Source organism: Copadichromis virginalis, linkage group LG11, assembly GCF_057382275.1.
Source record: "Copadichromis virginalis isolate Kocher_CV1m ecotype Utaka linkage group LG11, C_Virginalis_male_GT1.1, whole genome shotgun sequence".
Classification (NCBI taxonomy): domain Eukaryota; kingdom Metazoa; phylum Chordata; class Actinopteri; order Cichliformes; family Cichlidae; genus Copadichromis; species Copadichromis virginalis.
Window position 1 is genome coordinate 10,241,170 of NC_140628.1, and position 20,056 is coordinate 10,261,225.

Here is a 20,056-nt window from a genome sequence, read left to right on the forward strand (position 1 = left end):
CTTACATATATTTATAAAAAGAAAATGTACAAGCTGTGATAACTGTTTCTGATAAAATGAAGAGTAGACTGATATATGAAATATTCCTTTATTGGGTGAGAAAATCAGACCATGTCATAACTGCCTTAAACAGGCTGGCTTCTGCTAAATGGGTCAAACTGGGCAGAAAGTAAACAAACACATAACATCCTTACAGAATATGATGTAACACTATAGATCAACTTAGCTCAGAATATATAAAGCATATAAACAATTACAGCAATATGATGCAACAAACACAGCAGTGCTACTGATCCAAAATACTCAAAGCTTCATAGAACTGAAACAAACATTTGTTTTTAGCTCCATTCTGCTGCTGATACATACTTTAGGTTTCTGAATATTACACTTGTTGCTGCCTTTCATAGTGTGTAACTTGAAGGCCCTGAGTACTTTCTCCCACACTGAAAACACTGGAATGATAAAATTATTTGAACATTACCTAATAAGACTGATTCAGGACAGACAATTAGTTATTTTAAACTTTTCTAGCAGTCCTTCACAAACAGGGAACAGTCTGTCTATTCTCTTCATCTGTCAGCTGCTGCTGGCTCTTCCTCCTCCTCTTCCTCACACACTGTTGAGTTTGTCCTGGTGGATCATCAGGGGTGCAAAGCCTCACAGATGATGTGCAGCAGTGGGTCCCTCAGTCTGTCCTCACTCTGGACACTTGCAGTCGTCACACATGGAAATCAAATGTGTGATAAGCTGCAGGATTCAAACACAAGTGTGACTTATAAACACATGTTCATATTTTTATTACACAATCAGAGAGAAAGAAACAGAGAGAGTGCAGGACAGACAGACAGGTGACAGTCTCAGGTGTATACACTGCTACAAAACAGCACAAAAGAAGGAGGATTTAGTGTTTGTGTTATTACGAAACAAGAGGAGTTCCCAGATGGTACAGTGGACACACATGTGTGACTCCTGTGATTAAAGCATCTTTCTTTCAGCTTAACGAGTGAACCTTCAGCTCGTTCAAACACACGTTAAAGTCCGTTTGGCTCGACACCACCGAACAGAGGCAGCAATATAACACAGCTAACATTAACAGTGCAGTGAATCCTGCTTGTGCTGTGATATTCAGGACTGCAAACCGAGCAGCATCACTGACTTTCAGCTTGTTGTGTTTGTGGATATATGACTGACTTTAATTATCCACAAAATCATCACAATCTCTGTAAGATTAAGGTCGACTATATATATTTTTTTAAAGTAAAGGCTTTAAAACCAAGTTAATTCTGAAAGTACAGACATGACTAATGTCACATAACTTTCCCGACATGTGGCCAACAATAATGGTTTAATGTTCTTCATTAAAAAAATATTTGCGCATAAATAAGTGACATAATATTCAGTACTTACTTCTGAAAGTTTACACTTCCTCCGCTCCGCTTCCACCGTTTTTTTTCGGCAAAATTATCCACACCACCACCGCACTATGAAGTCTGGGATATGTTGGGCCATGAAGGCTACACCGACCCATCCTTAAAATTCAGGGAAATTATGGACGCATTTGAGGGCTGCATTTCGAGCAGCCTTTGAATTGGGAAAGCCTTCTCTTGTCGCTGTGACGTAATCGGCCTTAAAATGCGGCCTTTAAGGCTGCAAACCCCAAATCCGGTCATTGGTACTTCCTGGCTTGTGTAGTTACTAGGTAACAAAAGCTCAACACTGCCCCTAGCGTTCTGGAGCACTTCCGTTGTGTTTTGGAATTTGCATGTGTTTTTGAGTTTGCAAGTGTTTTGGAATTTGTACGTGTTTTGGATTTTGCAAGTGTTTTGGAATTTGTACGTGTTTTGGATTTTGCAAGTGTTTTGGAATTTGTACGTGTTTTGGATTTTGCAAGTGTTTTGGAATTTGTACATGTTTTGGAATTTGCATGTGTTTTTTTAGTTTGCAAGTGTTTTGGATTTTGCAAGTGTTTTGGAATTTGTACGTGTTTTGGATTTTGCAAGTGTTTTGGAATTTGTACGTGTTTTGGATTTTGCAAGTGTTTTGGAATTTGTACGTGTTTTGGATTTTGCAAGTGTTTTGGAATTTGTACGTGTTTTGGAATTTGCATGTGTTTTGGAATTTGCATGTGTTTTGGAGTTTGTACGTGCTTTGTCTCTAGGGGCCACCGTAACAAGCAGATCCCATGTTTTCTACACTTCACCTGGAGGTGGCGCCATAATGGTCTGGGGTGGTTTTTCCTTTAGTAGAACACAGGAGCTTCAGGAGGTGCAGGGGTGTCAAACGGTCGCTGGCTATGTCCAGATGTTGCATCCCTCATGACTGAGGGCCCTCCTCTGTGTGGTAACGACTGGGTTTTTCAACAGGACAACGCTACTGTATACAATGTCCACAGGACAAGGGACATCTTCCAGGAGAATAACGTCACTCTTTTGGATCATCCTGCATGTTCCCCTGATCTAATTCCAACTGAGAACCTTTGGGGATGGATGGCACGGGAAGGTTACAAAAATGGACAACAGTTCCAGACAGTAGATGCCCTTCATGTGGCTGTCTTCACCACTTGGAAAAATGTTCCCACTCACCTCATGGAAATGCTTGCATCAAGCATGCCGCAACAAATTTCAGAAGTGATCGACAATAACGGTGGAGCTAAAGTTTGAAATTTTGATTTCTGCTTTGAGGGGTTCACGGGGCCATTGGAAACGTGATCCTAAACTTTTGATCAGCTGTAAATCAGCCTGTTTCAGTTTAAGCCTTGTTTTCAATAAATTGCACGTTCAAAAAAATGTTTTGTCTCGCTCTTCTTGGTGCATGTTGAAGCTCGACTTGTAACCTTGTTAAGATCCAACCATGCAAAATATGATTTTTTGCAATTTTTCAAGCGGTCTTTTGACAGCAAATTGCTTTTCTGCCTCCTGATGTCAGTATTACAACCTTTGCACATCTAGTGTCTAGATTCTTTGGTAGATTAAGAAATAGTTTCAACTTGATATCACGGCAAAACATGTGATAGACACACCGGTCCAGCGTATCCATTTCACGCTTCAGTGAAATGGGCATGCATGCAGAAGTTGCAGGACCAGCAGGGGGACATAATTTATTTAAAGCCAAGAAGTTGGTACTGATCAAAAAGATGTACGAAGGGCACTGCAGGGTCCCTCTGTGCCAGAAATGTATGTAATATATTTTCATGTAAATGTGTTAATAATGTCTGTTTAAACACTTTCCCGTCATTATTTTCATGTTGGCTTGAAATAAAATATCTCCCTTTGTCGGTAATGCAGCTTACTGCGACTTCTGCATGCTCTCCATTTCACGCTTTGGAGAGGCAAAGCGTGAAATGGACATGGCAGACTGGTGTGTCTATTGCACGCTTTGTCACGATACTAGGTTGATGGGTTTTAGATTGAGAAGTCAGTAGTTCAGTTTGCCCGTACAGTATGTATTGTTTATCACGCTCATCTCAATCAGGATTCTTTTGCCCATTTCACTTTATTGTAATTGATTCTAAAGAATCAATATAAGATATTACTGAACAAAGGGACATCAAGGATCTTATGTGTTTGTCATCTGCAGCTTTTGAACATTTAATATACATCTGTTGGCATTTCTTTTTCTTGCAGAGCTTTTATGCATTTTATAGAATAAAATGTGGCCACTGCATGAAAAAAAAATCACATTTACAGGTTTGTCAACACCTGCATAACTCCAAGTAGCTGTGAAGTTTCACAGAAATTTACAGATCTATTTCCTGACAAAAATCCCACTTTTCATGCAGTGAACACTGATATTTTTCTTTTTATCCATTCACCATATTATGCGGTTCAGTGAAACCATGTGAACATTAAAAACCCCTAACATCATTAGCATTCCCTTTGTGTTTTTACTGTTGGTGAGTTGGTGTTCGCTGTGGCTTGTTTCAAACTTCGGGGAGACAGATTAGCAAAAAGTACAAGCCGAGCAGATAAGCAAGAGACAACAGACAATGCGTCACTGGCACAATGCTTTTCATGCATTTGTACAAATGCACCTGAAATTGGTTGCAGATATGTATCAATATGGTGCATTTTGGCCACATACAATAAAGTGACTGGATGAAGGCAAAAAGCTGTTAAAACTGGGATGTGTCTGTGAACAGTATGCTCCCTGTTGGCCAGACGGTATCTGTCACTGTTGTGTATTTCTGTGAGTGATCTCTCCACAGTGGCTGGCTTTGTGTATATGTTGAGTCAGCATCCCTAAATGCACCTCTTCCTGGAAAAAAATACATTTTTTTTTATGAATTGTAATCTACATAGAAAATCAGAAGCAGCTGGTGAAGTAGAATTTATTTATGGAACTTTTAAAACCACAGTTCCAAAGTGCTCCACAAATACACACAACCAAATCGACTTAATAATAACATTGCTCCATTAAAGAAGGATATGAACAAGACTGCATAAAATGTAATATATTTCAGGTAAAGGACACTAAATTGTTCTGTGCTGAGGATGAAAGCGCTGAAAAAAGCAGGGATATTGTGCATTAAGTGCTTAGCAGAAATGCTTTAGATATCATTTAAACTCTGTTGAACCTGATTTATAAACAGACAGTCAGTGTACCACTCGCAGGACTGCACTTCAGCCTTTGCATTAATATTAATATTAATCTGTAGCATATAAGTATATAAATATGTTAGTACTACAGGGCTATACATGCAATTATGTGTATTTCAGCACTTTGTTGGCAACAACTAAGAAAACATTTTTTTTCCTATTTGACCCACCCCATTATTCAACACTCATAAACACTTCTGGAGTCTTCTGAGATCAAGGAAACTGTTGATGAGAACTAGCGAAAAGGTTTATCCTGACCTTTGTAGACTCTGTTTTTATGTTTTTTAAATGACTTTTTATGATGTCAGGGGAAACCTTTGAAGGTAAATGATCCTAAAAAGCACTTGTTTCAAGGAGTGGTATACATATATATATACAAGAAACTTGAATTTTACAATGTTTATTTATCGGATAAAATAAGTTAAATGTCACCGTTATTATTGTCCGGCCAGAAACAGCGGGGGTGTCCAAATTCAGAAGCTGCATCCACCTGAGGACCCGGCCTTCGCAGTCTGGGCTGGGTCCTCCGAAAGCTGGGTAGACTGGAAATGAGCGACTGTGAAATTGGACGGTCTAGCCTCAGGATTACGTCACGAGCTCTCTCGGTGGAGTGAAACTCTGCCGTCTGCTCCTTGCTATCTAAAATATAACCGGACGCTGGCGTAAATTTTCAACCATCTCACACTTCTGCTTAATCAGTTTTCTGTTTGACGTTTATTCAGCTGTGTGAAAACCCCCGGAGTGATTAATCACTCCCGAGGGATTAATAAAGTTTTATTTAATCTAATCTAATAACTTTAATCTCAGCCAAACCGATTTACTCACGAACAAATAAAACACTGAAAAAGGCCCAACAATAACATGTTTAAGTTATTTAAGTGACTTATATATCATGTTTAACCTGAGTAGCAAAAGGCCGCGGGGGGTTTGTAAACGATGTGCCGGGAGTTTGCTGTTCTCCCCTGCTCAGGTATTTGAAGTTTACACAGCTACATTCTGAAAATATGTTTAATTTGCGACCCAGAAAGAGTAATAAGAGTAGTATTAAAAGTAGCTGCAGTAGTAGTAGCCATTGTTGTAAACTGGAATTGGCTTGGCCAATCCGGGATATGGTTTTTCAATTTTGTTGTCTGTGTGGAAAATCGGGAGAAATTCGGGAGAATGGTGGCTCCGGGAGATTTTCGGGAGGGGCACTGAAATTTGGGATTTTCCTGGAAAAGTCAGGAGGGTTGGCATGGATGGCATTTCCATGTTCACTGTATTTATGTTATGCTAACCATAGCTATGTAGTTAGCCACCGCATAGCACATCATTATATACCAGCTAGTCCAACTTCAGTAACCCTACAAACATCAATACTGTTTAGTTTCCTGTCTTCATTTGTGTTGGAAGTGATAGCAGAGCTGTACGTCTTCATTTTTTAAGAAATCCCTCAATCACAACATGGCATATTATGTTTAGGTGGAAACTAGTGAGCTAACTTCCTGCTAACTTCTAGCTCGTTAAATTTAATAAATTCTGCTTTTGTGGATGCCTGGATGTTAAACTTAATTGTTACACCTGGTAGCGCAGACACACGGATCATTTTATTGCAGATTTTTATTTTATTTTATTTAACCTTTATTTAACCAGGATGAAAGGATTTAGACAGTTTGTAATTCTCAGTGATGCTGCAGTGTTCGTTTGACTTTGGGACCTGAAGCAGAGTTTGGAATCAGCTATTGACATCAGACTTAAAGACCGGATAGAGGCAGGGTACACCCTTAAAATGTTGTTCTCCCTTTTTCATAAATATGTATTCATTTATTTTGATTTATTTTGATTGTTTGAAAGGAAAAGTCTCAAACAATATGATATACTTGGCTTTTATGGGTTGAAATCACTGATTATCACTGATGAAATATTAACAAACTTTTCATTTCGGAAGGAATTTGTCAGCTTTCAACCTTTTGAACATGAACCAGATACAGGTTAGGATTTATGGAAAGTGGAATATGGATTATGAATAGGTAATACAAGGACTGAATGTTCTGTTTATAAATGTTACTCTCGTAGTAATAAAATCCCTATTTGCTCCAGCCATAAGCTTTGCAAGGCTTTTGCATAAGTACTCTTTGCTTTTCAGTGTTTTGCTACTGATCCATGAAGGCTCATATGAAGTTTTACTTCAGCTTGTAGTGAAGAAAAGACCTGTAATAGTTTCTAATGAACACTAATCAAAGAACAAAACAGTCAGTGAAACACTTCACTATATTTGGACTTAAACCAAAGAATATTAATTGATCAGAAGCATTTTTAGTGAGCTGTTTCTCTGCTGGATAAGAAGAGGAGTGTATAAAAAATGCAAACAAAAGAGAAGGAAAAAGACAAGAAAAAATATTGGTAAAAGCAAAACTGACAAGTGGAATGTTGCACATTTTCTTTAATCACGCTTGCAAATGGTGTCTTGCTCCTGAGTGGATAAACTGATTCACCAAAATAACAAAATGCATCCTGTACCTAAATTAAAACAGAGGGTCACAAAGGTGACTAAACAAGATTTGCAGGATTTTTTCTTTCAATTCAATCCACACTTTCACTATTTTGTGCTGCAGGCAGGAAGCACTTGTCCTTATAGCAGTGGAGCAGTGCACTGCAGAGTTAACTTATTCAGATTATTTTCTCTCTTTCAGTTTAAAGTGTCCAAAGTATACAGAATACAAAAACATAACAAATGTTTAAGCACAAAGACACTGGTCTGCACACAATAACGAGAAAATGGAACATTAATGCATCGTATTTAAGAGGCAGCAGTGCTCACTTGTGCCTCTTATTCAATAATGTATAATTCCCATTTTATTAATTCTCGGACTCAGTAACATAAGCATGTGGGAGTGCTTCATTCGGACACCCTGGCTCTCTCCCTTTGTACAATAATTGTTTGTTCTGGTTGAGTGAGCCCGTGTATCTCCCACCAACAACGCTAAACACAATTTCCCCCAGGAGCAGACTTTACCGAGAGAAATCTGTGCAGTCCATTTCCCAGTAAAGGGCAAATTGACTAGGAAAAGAAAAACAGGGTCCTCCAAATTGAGCACGTTCGAGTTTTAGGCATTTTGTATCATTCATATCCCTAAAGGACAATTCAAGGTTATATTTTTAATTACATTCTGGTTTTACACCATCGTGCCATTCACGGCTCCCTGACTTAACCTTGACCGTGCCCTTGTGTTAATCGTGCATACACTTAGCATTTTTCAACAATTTCCTAAAAAAAATAAAAATAAGAATGATAAACAGGAATACCGGGAGGGTTGAGTGAGTTCATGCACAAATCCATAGGTGGATATGAATGTATGTATGGGTATAAGCGCTGTAATGCGAACACGTTTGCGTGTGTCCATCACTGCTCTGCAGCAGGTGGTCGGTCCTGGTGGGAAGCTGAAGAGGGAAGCAATCCAAAAGCCCCTATGTAATTGAAATATCCCTGTGGTGTATAGATGTCTGAGAAGAGGAATGACAAATCAATAATGTTCGCTATTAAGTTGCTTTTTCTCTCTCTCTCTCCATTTTTGTGGGTTGGGGGGGTGAGTTAAAAAAAATTGCTCCCTGTCAGGTGCGTTTGCATCTTGCAGGGTTCAATTTATCTAAGGCCTAAAAAAAATATAGAAATAAATAAAAAATAAAGAAATTGCTGCCTCCCTGTTGCCTTGAGCTTGGAGAAATAAACAGTCAATATTTGCTCCTGGGGACCTGCAAGAGGACGCGCACATAAATCACCCAGCATGCACCTGTCCAAAGAATCAGCCACAGAGTCCTGTGTCATCGCGTTTAGGATCACGCTGCTGCTGAGGCTCCCCTTCATCTTTGAATGAATGTGCCAGGGGGCAAACCGAGCTGCTGTGGCACTCCTGGTCGAAGGGACAAAAGATGAAAATTACTTTTCCATCATTTCCTGTTGTGCTTCCACCGCTGCCCGTTTAGACGTGCACAGCGACGAAGATCACAAACGACTGTCTTTACACTGCTTTATCCTGCACTGCTCTTCTTTTTTACGTTTATTTTTGTTGTTGTTGGGGTTTTTTGTTGCAGTAGTTTCTCCGGCAGTCATGCTGTGAAATGTTTTGTGAAACACTTTACAGCTTCAGCTTTTAAAAAATGGCGAGAGCATTTGCTAATTTGTTGCCCTAATAAAATTATTTACAAGCTTTCTAGGATTTATTTACAGCTGGCATCTTGGTGCAAACATTGTCTGTGTTAACGGAGGTCTAAAACGTGCTTCTAACCATCCAGCTCCAAATCCAGCGGGGAAAATGACTCTGGATATTAGGGGTGCAACGATATTCGTATCGATATTGAACCGTTCGATACAGTGCTTTCAGTTCGGTACGCATATGTATCGAACAATACAACATTTGTAATTTATTTTATCAATTTTCCTTCTGACGATGCTGTCTGTGTGGAGCGCTCAGTGAATCTGCGTTCGACTACTCCGCCTAGGCTGCACTGTCGAGCGCAGATCCACTGAGCGCTCCACACAGACAGCATCGTCAGAAGGAAGAGCACAGGGCAAGCTAGCGAGACAGAAGTTAAGCTCTCCTTGCAACAAGCAAATTGAACCTCATTCAGATCTGGCGTTTGGAATTATTTTGGTTTTCATGTGACGTATGACCCTGAAGGTAAGCGAGTCATGGACTAAAGTAAAACAGTATGTTGGATGTGCCATGCAATGCTCAATTACATTGGTGTGAACTAGTGTGTTAGCGCAGTTAGCTCGTTAACGTGTTTGCCGTCTAGCCCCATGCACGGAGCGATCCGCGGTAGCTCGTTAACGGAGATTTGCCGTGTTGTGGCGTTAAGGTCATTTCAACGAGATTAACCTGAAAGCACTAGTGGGAACACAACGAATATGACTGCACATTTACGCCGACATCATCCTAGTGCAAAGACAAAAACAACAAGCATGCTACTAACTTTAGCCGAGTCATTTAGACAGCTGTTAGCACATGATTCTCCTTATGCTGCTGAGAATATAGCCCAGAAGAAGCGGATAGTATAGCTTTTATTTTGGAAAGAGCCATTTCTCTGTAATAAACTCTCTTTTCCAAAGATGATGTGATTCCTCAATCAGATACAGGGCTCGCAATATCGCTAGCCCGACGTCCCGGAGCTAGCGATTTTTTCAGTCGGGCTACCAAAATCTATCTCTTCCCTGCCCGTCGGGCTATTGTAGGAAAAATATATGTCAATGCTTTTGCATTCTTTCAGAAATGTAGCTGGGTAATTATGTCATTGGCATCGGTGAGCCACTGTCAATATGTGACATATTGAAGTCGCGTTTGAATTTGCGCTTGTTTTTTGCTTTCACTTTGCAATCGTGCGAACTGTGTATAGAGAGCGACAGCACTGATCTGTGAGTGATGATAATTTGTGCACCAATTCCTCTGACATCGTCTTATTAATCGTTAGCTTACTATGCAAACATGACAAGTGAAATCTCCCGCAGCAAGCTTAAACATGTGAGAGGTTGATCGCGCAGAGAATCGCTGAGCTTATGTGAGTGAGTGTGTAAAAGCATTTCAGTTCTGCTGAGCCAAATAAGACAGGTCAGGGTGAAGAAGTGACAGCCAAAGAAAAGCTTACCACAAAACGGAAAAGTTATAACAAATCAGACTATAAGGCAAAAAGAAAGTGCAGCTTTATGGTTTCATGGACAAAAGAATCTCTGTGGCTGCGATATGACGAGCTAAATAACCAGGGCTGCACATAAGTGGTCCGCAGGTGCGCATTCGCTGTCAAAATAAAAAACATGCACAAGGGTTAGGGTTAAATTTAAAAACTGTACTTTTGAGTTAAAATATATATTTATAATTTTAATAAATGACAAATTAAAAATGCATGAACATTTTTTTGTATCGAAAAAATATCGAACCGTGACACCAAAGTATTGAACCAAACCGAACCGTGAATTTTGTGTATCGTTGCACCCCTACTGGATATATAACCATTGCCCTTTTCTGAGACAAATAAAACCTGTCCACAAATACAACAGGAGTCGCGCATCACATGCTGTGTCGCATTGGAGGCTGGTGTGCTTGGATGAGCCTCTAGCTGCTGTCATTAGAGGGAAATGGGTCTAAATGAGCACTTCTACAAAACTGATAGACTCCCACTGACCAGAGCAATCCTCCTGACACAAAAGGAGTGTGTATACAATTCCTCTAATAACTTGGCGTTTGCAGGCATTTTGCCCATTTTAATGACACAGTTTACTATCAGTATCCATGTAGATGTTTCGTGTACATAATTAAAGACTTTGTGTGAAATATGCAGTGAAACCATGGAAATATGTTACTGCCAAGCACAAGTAATGCCTTCGAAACCTACCATTTGTCTCTGAGTCTAATTGTTTTATCGGTGGGATATTCATTGGAGTGAAATATGGACAGAAGGTTGGCAGGAAAAAAAACAAATAAAATGGAGATTCATATTGGATAATGGCCTCCTCTCGCTTTTCCTGTCTGCCAGTCAGACTGTCTGTCTGCTTTTTCTTTTGTCCGGCACACAAACACACACATCTAGTTTTTCACAAACACTTTCAGGGGTCCTGGCAATCTGTTCAGTCATTCCCTTCTGCAGGTCTTCAGATGGCTCTCTGAGGCCTAATTATCAGTGACAGAGGACTTTACCCAGTTGAACAAATGACTGAAGAACCATCCCTGCTTCTCTGCAGTAAGCAGCAGGAGGTTTAGATGTAACCCTCCTAATAGTTTGTGCCTAATAGTTAAGCGCTACTAATCATCCTTGGCCGTGAAGTGATAAAAGGACAGAGGGATAAGGGCATAAATTAGAATGAGGAGACATAATGTTCAGTGAAATCTTTAAAAAAATATATAAGGGTACTGCAGATGGACATCTTCCGGCACTGTGGCATTATACAGATCAATCCCAAGCAAGCACTGAAAAGCATGGCAGAAATCATGTTAGGATGGCTTTTCAGGACCATGGGAATCATTCTGAATTTGGTACTGTCAGACATTATGCATGATATCTTATTCAAACTAAACGCAGCAAATGTCTTTGATTGTAAATTGCTTCTATTTTTTGCATCAGTTGTCTGGCTTTTACAATATATGAAAATTCATACCCCCTTATGCAAGCATAGTTATCTTCTTATTTCAGACGAAGGGCTTCCATCTTCCTAAGAAAGAAGACGTGAGCACCAATTTACAGCATGAGCGGATAAAAAAAAAGTATAGCTTTGCATCATCAAGAGGTCTGTTCTAAAGTCTACCTGTCACAACAGCCATTTAAAAAACATAGAGACGGGAATAATGGAAATCTCTGTGAAGCACGAATCTTGTAGAAACAGAGAAACACAGTGAAAAGGATCCGAGATAAGCACTGATCGAAGTCTAGTTTTCAAACCTTTGCTCTTGTGTTTCTCTTCCTTTTGTGCAACTTTGCGATACTGATTCTAATTTATTCATATGGTGAAGGTTGTGCAGCGCTGCAGAATTAGGAAGACTGGAAGCTGTGAATTGCATTTATCAGCCGAAGGAGTTAACGACATGCCAGGTGGGATGATATGAAAGCCTTGCTTGAACAGTGAAAGCGGGAATGCAAAGTTAATCTAAAAGCAGTGGGAGATGCACGCTTCAGTAAATGATAGGACAAGAGGGAGGCAGCTTATATTCCATGCAAAGCGTAGCTTTTCTGCAGAGATCTTAATGAAAACCTGCAATGAACATTGTCATCTTGATGTCCCCTGTTGTGCTCTGCTGCCTCTCCCTAGATAACTCATGGAAAACCTCTTGTCAATGCTTTATTGAACTTAAAGATAAGGCAGCTGCTAATGCTGTCATTCTGCCAAAATCCGCAGCTCACAGTGTCTCAGCACTTATCAGCTAATTTGTGGATTTCATATAAGGGGAGCGGGAGCTGCACAAAAACCAAAGAAGATTATGGATGCATGACCTATGATATGTCCCCTAGTTTTTCTATTTGCTCTGTATCATTTGAATTGGTGGTGTTTAAAATCCAACCAACATGCTAATTATCGACCCAAAGAAGTGTGAATGCTTTCGGCTACAATGATTACTGTTGTTAAGTACCTGGAAGTTTGGTTCTTTCAGCATTGTTAACAGTTTTGTGAAACTAATGCTTTGCAAATCTGGTAATGTGGTAAAAAGGGAAAGACGAGACATGTAGTGTTCTTTTAAATATAGAATTTATGTCTATAGTGCCAATTCAGACAGCTGTCATGGAAAACCAAAAACACACAGTGCACATGCCAAGTTCTAACAATTCATACAGCAAATGTAAACAGTAAGTACCATGTAGTATCAGTCCATCAGCTGTCACTCTGCCTCAGCACCAACAAAATGCTGAAGGGGAAGTGAAAGTTTTGCTCAGGATTCAAATTGCTCTAAATGTTCCATTTCTACCAGTTTTGTTTCATTCTTGGCGCTGGTGATGTCATTGAGGGAGGATATCTTTAAGCTGAGTCCACACTGTAAGTGACTTGGCAACCATATAAAATGAATGACCTTGGAAACATGGAAAACCACGGAAACAAAATATCAACTGGTGACACAGAGTGGGCAAAACATGAGACAAAGATGCCTCAACTTTCCGGTGAGCAACTGGAACAACTTCCAATGAGAGTGCAAGATTGACATCTGAACTGGTTATGAATACATTAGTGGGTTACCTAGGAAACCAAGCCTGAATTGTCCATCATCTCGCCCTTCCAATATTCGGTCTGGGAGGGGCAGCCAATCAGAACAAAGTCTGCTTCAAAGAAGGGAAGATTAATTAATTTTCCCACACGGCTGTTGTGGAGCAAAAAAACATAAATACATATCCTTATCCTCCTTATATAAATTCAATATGAGTTGAATAAGGATTATTTTGAACCATCAGTACAAGGATAGAAATGAGTCCCAAAATAATGCATTATTTATTATTACAGGTGATTAAAAGTAGTCTTCTGTAATGAGCAGTGTTGGGTAAGTTACTTTAAATTAGTAACTTAGTTACATTACTAGTTACTTCTATCAAAAGTAACTCAGTTACTTCAAGTTACTCGTTACTTTCAGAGTAACTAGTTAATAGGGAAAGTAACTTTGGTTTTACTCAGAATTCTCTTGTTAATGTGTTGCTTCCGTAACTGGATACCCAGCCAGACTACCAGTCTTCTAGCTTGCTTACTTGCCACAAGTGCACTGTGCCACCTACCAATAGAAAGGAAAAAATAATGTGCACACTTCCATGAGAGAAATCCCACGCCTGGACCGTCGTTGACCGCCGCATGATTCTAGCCTGCTTTTTACATCCAACACAAAAACTGCAGTCGTGGTGCTTTCGATTGTACTCAGAACTCGGAAATTCTGCCTTCTGAATAGGAAGATGCAGGTAACACCAGACTGCAGATGAGCTGCATACAGGGTTGGACTGGGACAAAAAAAAAAAATCGTCCCGGGGAATTTGACTAGAGACCGGCCCACCATTATAGGAAAAATCATAAAGCCTTTGAATGAAAACAAACGCTGTTGTGACAGTGATGTACACTGTTCTGATGGTATATATGTATCAATCTATCAATCGTTTGTTGTAAGACTCAGATAATTATTTTTTTTAAAAGTGAGACATTTTAAATGAGAATAAGAAAGAAAAGTATTTCTTTGTGCCCCCCTCTCCCTGTTAATGCCCTACCTGTCCCCCTGGCAACACTTTGCTAGACCCGCCCCTGCACAGTTACCAGCTGTCAGCTACCTAAAAAAGGATCCTGGTGTTATTTGTCTCTCAGAAACAGTTCATAACGTCCCTTCAACTCATTCATGTCACCTAAAAGGTAAACCTGTTTCTCCATCACCTGTTCAGCTCTGATGATTCAGGAAGGACATCTCCTGGTTTCATCTTCATGTTTCCCTCTCACCACATATCCAAACTGATATCATGGCCAGTAGGTTTACAGCTGTGGCTCCAGCAAACATCAGCTGATACTAGAAATTAATATTAAATAAATTCTAACAACAGCTGATCAAGCTTAAACGTGCTGCTGTTGTTTAGCACGACATCCGCTGGTTTCCTCTTTCTGGTGCAAAGTGAGCGATAAACAAACAAGAGAGAAAAGCCGATCAGCTGATCATTGATCAGTTTCATGATTGAAGTAGAAACAGGAGAGGGAGGGGAGAGAATGAGAGGAGAAGAGGCAGCTGTGCAGCGTAAACACAGAGTAACTCCAGCTTTGTGTCTTTTTCATTGTAGCTGAAGTCCGGGACAAACTGTTCCTTTTCACCTCAATACGAAACGCGTAATATTTTCTCTGAATACGAGACGATTCCGTTTTTTACGGGACGGTTGGCAACTCTAATAATTAACCGTATGAACAAAATAAAGTTCAACATCAGTAACATAGCACCCACCCAGCTGTATAGAAACTCCGTCATGCTAGCTAGCACGCAGTACGGAAAAAGTCAGAATAACGAAAATAAACTCCACCTAAACTTGGTTCATATCTGACCCAGAGAGACTGCAGGTTATAACTTCTTACCTGAAGTTCAGTTCACCTGACACTCTCGGACCAGCGGCCGCGTCTCTCCTCTTGCCTCCCTTTTCCTTCATCCACCTGCTGGCTTCCACCACTTGCTAATGTTATTGAATCTGTGGAAGCTCCGCGATAGCCACCACACGAAGTAACGAGCCTATTTAAATCCCAGTAACGAGTAACGCGTTCCTGGTTTTGGCATAATAACTAGTTACCGTGCTCGTTACCACAATAATAACGTAGTTACTGTAACGCGTTACTTAATAACGCGTTAGTCCCAACGCTGGTAATGAGGTAACGCTTTTTTTCATCTTGTAATCGGAGAATCCTTCATCTCTATTCCTTAACACAAAATTGGCATGAAAATCATCTCAGACATGTCTTTCATGCCTCTTACTCACTGAAAACGACCCTATTTTAACACGAAATTCAGAGAATAAGTCAAACGTTCATCTCCATGTGCATCCCACTCTGCACAATTCCTAAAACAGAGCATGTTCTCTGCCCTACTGACTTGTAAAAGCAGGCGCTGTGTAAGTGGAAAGAAGATGGGATTTCATTATGTGGCCAGTCATTTGTTTCTGCTACTCATGGACTGACTGCTGGTGCGCCGCACAGCTGTGGGCTGAATTAAAAGCCCAATCACACTACAACCGACAGAGGTCAAGTTCAGCACACTAGCAAGAAAGCTTTGCATGTGTCAGAGCGATGCAGATGCTCTGCTGTCTTTAGCACTCACTGTCAATCATACATCCCTTGTAGCTATTCCTTCATTGCTCTCCACACACACACACACACACACACACACACACACACACACACACACACACACACATAAATTCCTCTGTGCCATAACAGTGTGAATATTTCCTATTGGCAGAGTGAAGCCTAGTAGCAAATGCACACTTATGTCCCCCACCGAGATCTATGTGTCGCATAAAATTACTGATTTCTGTGTAAACTAATGGATTTATGGTTCACGTATGGAGGCCTTGTTATCCAGTGACAGCCTGACTGGCAGCCTGGCCAGTAAGCATGTAAAAAAGCACGCTGTGAAGCTTTTTGACAGAATAAATTATATATTTTTTTAAAACACAAACCTATGCGATGTCGGAAAGAAATGTCAGGAGCTACAAACAACACTCAGAGAGGATGATTGTCTTCTTAAGAGCAGTGGTATTTTTATATTTTACCCAGCATTTAAGTTCATGAACTGAAACAGCCCTGGGGCTCATGAGCTGCTCTGTAAGTCATTGATTTCACTCTGTTGCAGGCCTGTTAATTACCTGTTTTTGCAGTAAAGAAAACCTTTAGTGTAGATGTCTTAGAAATTGTACCACTATCCTCCTGACTACCAGGAAAAAAAATGTTGTCCAATCCAAAAAAAATTTAAATCCCCCAATGTTTGTAAAGTAATTAGAAGACTGAAATAATTTTTTGGGAAAAAAAAGTTTACATTTTTTAGATATCACATGTCCACTGCAGAGGACATTGAAAGGCCGAACGTGTAAAAATGAACTTTGATGGCAAACATTTGCTTCAACTCTTCACCAAGGAGAAGTTTGAACTCAAGGAACTGTAGTGGTTTCTTCCCCCAAAACTGCAAGTCACTGCTATACTGAAGCCACGAGTTGGTGATTGCCAGATCAAAAAGTAGAAAACTGCACATACTGTCAATTTCTGAGTGTGAGAGACCATCCTGTAGAAACTCAACATTCAATATGGTCCACGTCACCTATATTGGTAGTGTACTCAGCAATTGCCAGTGGACTTGGCACATGGACAAACCTTTTGTTTTTCTTAAACCATCTTGTGCGTCTGTCCTGAGGTTGATTGCCATAGGCAGAGGATGCCATGACAACTGTCCAACCACTTAATGACAGCAAGTTCAGGTCTGAGTACCATCCCTGATGCTCCTCCTTCTTTCTTCTTCAAGGGCTTATTCCCTATGATCTTCTTCATCAGACAACTCAAGATCTGAATTTCCCTCATCAAACTGCAATAAATTTCATTCTGCTTCTAAAAAGGACTCCTTTTCTGGTCATTTAAAAAAACAGAACAAAATGGAAGAAATGACTACAAATGTCCACTACGGAGGACATTTTTTTAAACACTTCAATACTATACTAAAATGAAGTTAGAATTAAGCATACTATGTTTTAATGTGTTATTAAGAGACTTATTTAAAATATGCTAACAACATTTATAGCTAAAAATTGCTCAATAAGAAGTTTTATGCACTTACTTTTCAGTGTTGGGGAGTAACGGAATACATGTACCGCCGTTACGTATTTAGAATACAAAATATGAGTAACTGTATTCCGTTACAGTTACCGTTTAAAAAGGTGGTATTCAGAATACAGTTACTTTGTTGAAATAAATGGAATACACTGGGGTACTTTCCTGTTTCATTTTGTCGCGGGTCAGGACTGTTTGGGTTTTGTTTGACAGCTACGATCTGTTGTTCCAGGCGGCAGCGTTACGGTTGCCATGGTTACAGGGCGTCGCTCTCTCTCTCTGCGACTGTGTGTTTCCTGGGTGAGAGAGCGCCTTTTCGTTGTTGTTGTTGTTGTTGTGCTAAGCTAACAGGCAGAATGCTACAAGCATAGCTCCAAAGAATGTAGCATCATGTTCAGTGTAGTCCGTGTTGCTGGGAGAATGGACTGCCATACACGTTATGTGTCTGTGAGCGCTAGGAGGGAGAAAAAGGGGAGTGGAAAGGTACGAGCAGTCATCGAGCAAAAACGGGAGCTGGAAGCATGTAAATATAATAATAACCACTGCAGCCAAGAAGAGTGCCTGACGAGCCCAGTTGTAAGTAAGCTATTAAGACTCGACTGTACACTGTGTTCGTGTTTTCCTCCGAAAACAACAAGTTCCGTTGGAGCAGCCTTTCAACGCCTCTCTGTCTGTCGCAAGAAAAGTTGACCCACACAACAAAGTAGAGCTATTTTTCGGCTACCAGCCGACAGGGACCCCGCCGTATTATGCTGGGCTTACACTGTGCGATTTTTTCAGTCGCGCGATTCAGCTCCTGCTCAAACTGTACGATTGACTCGCAGGGGTTAGAAGTTCATAGGTCACGATGCAGGGTCTCACACTATACGGCCCGATGCTCTGATGCGACCTGAGTGCTCACACTGTGCGTCCATAAAAATGAAGGTTATAACAGAAATTCTGTCGCTCGCTCTCCCTCTCCGTCTTTCACTCACACAGACACACCACCACCATCAACTTTGCTAAATTGCTAATGAAAAACATTGGTCAGGCAGCTGTGATTGAGCAGCAGTGTCGATCCAACTATTTTCACGGTTGTTGTGGTCGTGATAATTTTGTGAGGCCACATCGAAAGGGCTCGGATGGTTCTACAGGTTGTGCCTCCATCGCTTGTGTCCAGATCACACGCTGCACTGCCGTGCTACGCCGTCTTTTTCGCTGACATTTGTGTTTGCGCGTGCGCAGTGTGGCAAACTGCGGTGACACCCTCACGACCAAGCGATTGATGATCGGGAGCTGGTCGTGAGGTGTCAATCGCTTCTCGTTACCCCACGTATACTACACGATGCACGACGCACGATGAAGGCCAAAATCGGGCCGATCGCCAAAACGATCGCACGACTCAAAAATCGGCTCAAAATGGGCCAAAAATCGCACAGTGTGAGCCCAGCATTAGTCAGAGGTCCCTTTACTACAGTTCGGAGTCGCGGACCTTCAGTAATAGTAATAAATCACACAGCAATAGTACATTCACGTTGTTGTAAGCATGATAATATTGTAGCGGGTCAGGGCTGTTCGGGGTTCTGCTTGTACAGTTATGTTTTGTGTATGTTGCCATGGTGACGGGTGACGCCCTCTCGCTGCGACGGTGTGTCCTTCCGGGGTCAGAGGGCGCCCTATGTGTGTTGTGGTTGCCGCGCTGAGCAGTTAGCTAGTGGCAGTGTGTTCTTCTGCAAATGTAATAAACGGCTGTGCTCCCTGGCTAGCTCACGGGAAGCAAGACCCAACGATACCTCCGTCTCCTCCTTGTCTGAACTCGCCACAATATATTAAGTAATCCAAAGTATTCAGAATACGTTACTGTCATTGAGTAACGTAACGGAATAGGTTACAGAATACATTTTGGGGCATGTATTCTGTATTCTGTAATGGAATACATTTTAAAAGTAACCTTCCCAACACTGTTACTTTTCTTCTTCCCATAAAATGTGCTTGCAGCGATGGCTGCCATTTTTCCTTAATGAAAAAAACTAAAGTTCCCAAAGCTCCACCCCTTCACATTTGGTATCATTGGAAAGCCCTAAATGTCCTCTGTAGATACCAAAAGGAGGCAATTCTGTAGTATGCAGTGCATGGGAGATATTCAGGTTTAGAAAGGTGCTCCACAGAGGACAAATTTGCATTGCTGGTAGTCAGGAGGCTATATAAAGTGTGACACTTGTGGGTTTTCAAAGTGACTGCAATATGAAATACTGAAGTTGGTGCTGGTCTTTTTTAAGCTGTTTCCAGGAGACCACACGATAAAAACCTCTTTGATTGGTTGCTCTCGTGTTTTATTTGTGCAAATCTACAACAACAACAAAAAGCAATTTCTGTTTTAATGTAATATTCTTTAAGCAGCAGAGCACGGCGTGAAGCTAACTTAACCTTTTAAATTTTGTTGAGGACGTCAGGGTCATCGGGGTTTGCTGCTTGGCAAATTAACTGCGCTCAGAGTGTGAATCTGCAGCACTTCTGGTGAGTGCCGAGTTTTAAAATCCTCATAACTGAAAATAAAATCTTGTCAAATGGGAGTAAGAAAATTAATTATCATTCCTTTCCAGCAAGCACTGTTTTCCATCCTGTGAGCCACTGACGGCACCAAGTAAAGGAAATAGAGAAGCAGAGCCCTCCTGTCTGATGCTCACAGACACTTTACCCTGCACAAACAGTA